This window comes from Mus caroli, chromosome 4, assembly GCF_900094665.2.
Source record: "Mus caroli chromosome 4, CAROLI_EIJ_v1.1, whole genome shotgun sequence".
Lineage (NCBI taxonomy): Eukaryota > Metazoa > Chordata > Mammalia > Rodentia > Muridae > Mus > Mus caroli.
Window position 1 is genome coordinate 52,832,406 of NC_034573.1, and position 5,699 is coordinate 52,838,104.

Consider the following 5,699-nt stretch of genomic DNA (forward strand, 5'->3'; position numbering starts at 1 on the left):
CAGTCAGGAGGCAGAAGCAGGCGGATGTGAGTTCCAAGCACATTGATCTACGCTACAAGTTCCAGGATAGCCAGAACTACGTAGGGAGATCCTGTCTCAAAAAAAAAAAAAAAAAAAAAAAAAAAAAAAAAAAAAAAAAAAAAAAAAAAAAAAAAAAAACAAAACAAAAAACTGTGAGACAAGCAGAGAGACTTTTCTGGCTTTGGTGCCCTCTAGGTCATAGGTCTAGAGAGCCTGTGGGCTGGACTAAGGGACGGTGATAACTAGGGGCCTATTGCTTAATGCTTTAGAAGCCAGAGACATGACTAGGCATTCAGGCTGGAGGCTTGTTCCTCTGGACTTTAACCACCAGCAAACCCCAACATTTTGCAACTGTTGCAACCCTCTTCTTCCAACAGCAGTATGAAGGAGTATGAGGGAGCAGCAGCCAGTTTCTACTGGGACTGCAACTCCTGAAAGGGCTCAGGGTTTTTGGATCATCAGCTCCTTATAGGAGCCATTACAGCCCTGCAGCCCAGTGGCCAGAGACATTTGACAGCTCCTTGGAACTCTTCTCGTGGCTTAGACACACAGATATTTTTGTCTTCAGCTATTCACAGTACTCTATGTCTCCATGGCCTTTCTCCCTATCCTGCGCTGTCATGCTCTGGAATGTTTTAGCTGCTGCACCATCTTCTTGGCATTGCTGCCTTCCATTGTGTCCAGCAACCATCTCCTCTTTGTGTTGTCGGCTCACCCAGGGCCCCTAAATATAAAGATCAAAAGTAACCAGGGGTTGGGGGTGTAGCGTGCTTATCTAGCATGCATGAAGCCCTGGGCATAAAATTGAGGTTGTGCAAGCTGTGATCCCAGCACTCCGGAGGTAGAGGCAGGAGGATCAGGAGTTCAAACTACAATACAAGCTGAAGGCCAGCCTGGGCTATTTGAATGTCTCAGATATTTAAAAGAGGAGTCAGGGTGGGGCTAGGGAGACAGTTCAGTGAGTAGGAACACTTGCTCTGTAATATGAAGTAGAATTTCCAGGAGTAATTAAAAGAGGCAAGCATCGCTATCCATGCTGCTAACCCAGCCCCAGCACGGAGAGGCAGAAACAGGCAAATTTGAGGCACTCACTGGACAAACAGCCTAAACCAAACAGTAGGTTTCATGTTCACTAAGAGAAACTCTCGCAAAGCAATAATGTGGAACAATAATGTGGAAAGTGGCTGAAGGTTCCCTCTGGCCTCTGCATGTGGCCTCCAGCACTGGTATCCGCACATTGAGTCACAACATGAAAGATTATTTCATCAGTATTGTTTCAAGAATCAAAAGAGAACAGTGAACCACTTTCAAATGAGGAGCAGAAAAAATGGCTGCTGTGAAAATATTTGGCTTAAGAAAAATATAGAGTAGGGAGAAAGGGCCAGGAGAGTGAACAAAAATTGGTAGAGTGGGGAGTTGGGGGATCTCTAGGACACAACAGAGAGCTAAAGTGGGGAAGCCTCCAGGGAGTCTATGAGTGTGACTTTAGCTGAGACATCTAGCAGTGGGGCATATTGAGCCTGAAGAGGCCACCTCCTGTAGCCAATCCAGCTGTCTCTGCACCCCACTTCCTTTTTCTGTACCCCACTTCCTTTTTCTACAGTCACATGCATTTTCTGTTCCTCGCTTTCCTTTTCCTGTTTATTAATACTATCAAACCATTGAAGTATCCCGGAACCTCTTCTGGTTCAAGGGCTGCCCAAGTCACTGGTTCAGTGTAACTGTTCAATTTAATCCCCTCCCCCTTGTTTTCCTTCTGACTGTGTATGTGGAAAAACACCCACACATATGGACACATATGTTCTGTGTTGAATTAGAGAGTACAAATGGAAGTAGCAGTTTGGGGTTCTTGCTTTCCTCTCAAACGCTCACAATTAAGTATGCAACAGTGCTTTTTAAACAGGAAAACAAGCCATCAATGAAACAGCTAGTTCTAAGGAATGCATTAGACTAGCTTTGCCACACAAGACCTCCACAAAGGGCTGGTGTGAGGAAAATAAAATAATGACCCTTATAAAAACAAAAAAACTGCATACACACAAGTTATTATGTGTATATATGAATGCATGTGCAGTCTTCATCATGTATTACATTTTAACTCAGAATCACTGTATAAGAACCATTGTAGAAAATGGAAAATACACTTCTTACCAATGCAAAATGATTTATTTTGTTGCTATCTACAATGTTCGCTACAGTCAGTGACTTCCCTAGCCACACAAATGCCAGTTTCCTGGCTTAAAAAGAATAATTGTTGCACCACTAAAATATCATTTTAATTTTTTTTCGTTTTAGGAAAGATCTTGTTTAGAATGGCATGGGACACCAGTCTCCACTTTATTTCAAATTTAAAAAAAAAAAAAAACTTTTCTATTTTAATTTACTTACCAGAAGACATCCATGTAGTTAAATGAAGGACCTCAAAGGTTAGGGAGCTGGCTTAGTTGCCAAAATGCTGGCCGCACAAGCCTTATGAATTTAGATCTCCAGAACACTTGCCAAAAGCCAGGCTGAGAAGCATATACCTGTGACCCAAAGCTGGGTGTCAGAAGCAGGGGGAACCTGAAGGTTCACTGCAAGCTCTAAGCTCAGTGAGAGACTCAGTCAACAAACAAAACAAAACAAATAAAACAAGCAAACAAACAAAAACCTAAGTTGCTGGAGAATGCTAGAAGAAGACACCTAAAATTGACCTTTGGCCCGCACATGCCCATACACAAGCAAGCATATCTGCACATGCATGTGCACGCCATGAACACACACGATGCATACACAGTACTTAAAGCCTACCTATTCAAAGTGGATCCTAAAGGACCCAGAACGGATATGCATGCTCAAGAGAGCCTTCCAAAGACACCAGAGAGAAATTATTCAACCCTTGTAGGTGTAAGAAGGGAATCCCTGGTAATCCTAGAGTTGCTAGTCATCACAGGTCATAAAACATCAAAGTCCATTTTAATGCGCATTGAATGCAACTAAGACGTTTAGTGACAATGAAGATATGTGTAGACCTGTGTCTCTAGCAGCGTTATTCATGATGACCAGAAAGGCAGAAGCAAACATAGGTCCAGTAGAACTGAGTGGGTAAGAATGTGTGGTTCATATGCACCATGGAGTAGTATCAGCCTTTAAAAAGGGAGGAAAAACCATCTGAAATAGGCCACATACTTAAACATGTTATAAGCATGTCAGTCACAAGAGACACTGCTGTATGTGAGTCCACTCAATAAGTCATGTAAACGTAGAGACAGCATAGAGTCGTGTTTGACAAGGGGTCCGGGGAATACGGAATTGGTGTCCACGGGCACCAGGCTGGAGGTCTGTGTAGAGATCACTGATGGGTGATGGGGATTGCTATAGTGCTGTGTGCTGAAGGCTGGCGATGAACTAACTGTGCATTTACCAGTGATCCAGGGAATGAAGAGATGGCAAGGCAGTTAAGGTGCTTGCTGCAGAGGAACAAAGACTACAGCTTGTCTGCCCAGAATCCACAGAACTGCCAGGAGAGTAAAGTGATTCTAACTTCTAAATTCAGGTACACAAAATCCCCAGAGCAAGCTGGCTAGTGAGATGAGCCGTACCCAGGAGCTTTGATGAGAGACCCTGCTTCCGTGAATAAGGTAGCAGAGTGATGGCGGATGGTTCCTGACATAGACTTGAGGCTCCCTCCACATGCATGTGCACACATGTACATGTGCACCCATGCATGTGCAAAAATGTGCATCTGCATACACACAAACACACACACACCAATGCTCATGAAATAAAGTCAAATAAGTTAAAAAAGAATCAATGGGAAAACCTACAGACTAATTTTGTTGTATCAGACAGACACAAGTATATAGGACTTTACAAATCAATTCTAGATTCTGAAAAACTAATGTGATATTAAATTTACAGGCAGGGTCTTTTGAAAACCTCCATCTTAATCCCTGATGGAATTTCTGGAGAATACTGAGTTTGATACCAAGAGTATGACAAGGGGAGGCAGAGAAATAGAGGGGTTCCATTTGGAGCACTAGTCCTCCCTCTAGGGCTGTCATTCAAAGCATCTGCTGCCGTGGTTGAGTCTGGAGTTTGAATGGTGGCTGCTGTCTGGGGAAAAGACAGAAGGGAAGAGTGCAAGGAGCCAGATATCAAACATCCTGGGAACTTTCTTGGGAAAACTCCACTGAACAATAACTGTGTTCCTCACGAGAAAGAATGCTCTGCTTTCCCAGAAGGTCACGAGCAGGCTTCCAACCACATCGGCAAACACACAATGAGAGGAGACAGGTGGCCCCTTCCACAATTTTCTTCAATTTAGCAGATTGGTTTTGTCTTCATTTTTATTCACCTGCAGTTCAGAGGACCCCAGACATGCTAAGCCAGCGCTCTACCAGTGAGCCACCTCCAGCATGAGACTACAGCTCACAACAGGGCTTTGATCCTCTGGGGAAATGGCCCAGGTGCCACCAACAAGTAACGAACCCAGGCTTCCCCTTTTTGAAAGCTCAGTGACTCTGACACTGCTGCCTTCTGAGGCACAGGAGACTCCATCAGCCTCTTTACACACGCCCCTCCTTGCCCACACACACCCAAACCAAGCATCCTATCTGGAATGGGTTTGTGGGATTGAGCAGCAAACGCAGTCTTAGCTGCAGTGTGTGGTTGTGCTAGAACCAACTAACTTATAGCCCACACCATCTCCGACACTATTCCGTTGTTACTGACACAGTTCTACATGCTGGCTAAATTATAAATGCAAGAGGTTTATTTGGGCTCATAGTTCTGGTCCAAAGTTGAAGGCTAGCATCTAGTTAGTGGTGACCTTTTCATTAGCAGAGTACTAAGTTATCACAGGAACATTATTACATAGTAAGAAACAGGAGGGCATGTGTGGTATGTGGTGTGCATGTGTGGTGTTTGGCATGCATGTGTGTGAAAGTGTGAATGTCTATGTGTGCCTTCTGCTCATTCTCCTTCTTAGAAAGCCAACAGAGCTTACCTAATCTTACCCATCTCATAGATACCCCACCCCTACACACCAGAGTCTAGGGTACCTTTCTATCTTCATAGTATTTCACACTGACCATTAAATCCCAACAGGAGGGCTAAACAGATGACTCAGTAGCTAGGAGTACTTGCTGCTCTTGCAGAGTACATGGGTTCAATTCCCATCATCTATATTAGGTAGCTCATAACTATCTGTATCTGGCATCCTCGCAGGCCTCTATGGGCACCTGCACACATCTGGCGCACATAAATTCATGTAGACATGTATAAATAAACCCTACAAAAATAACCATGATCTGCAGGAGAGACAAACCACATTCAAACTTCAGTGCCCCCTCTGACACCAGTGTTCTCAGAAAGGCAGAGCCACAGGGGTGGAAGGAGACGGCTCTGTATGGCAGGCAGAGACCCTCAGCTCCCCACTCATCATACATTGCAAGCAAACTCCACAGGGGCCCAGGGGCCCTGGAGGATCTGGATTTGGGAGTAGACTTCACTCTCTAAGGGATGTTGTGAGAAATGCAAACATAGCAATTCTGACCTTACATGAGGGTGTATAGGGAAGGGGACCAAGTAAAGTGATGAGATGCTCTTGATCTCTCTGTCTCTCTGTCCTCTCTGTCCTCTCTCTGTCTCTCTCTGCCTCTCTGTCTCTGTTTCTCTCTCTGTCTGTCTCTGTCTCT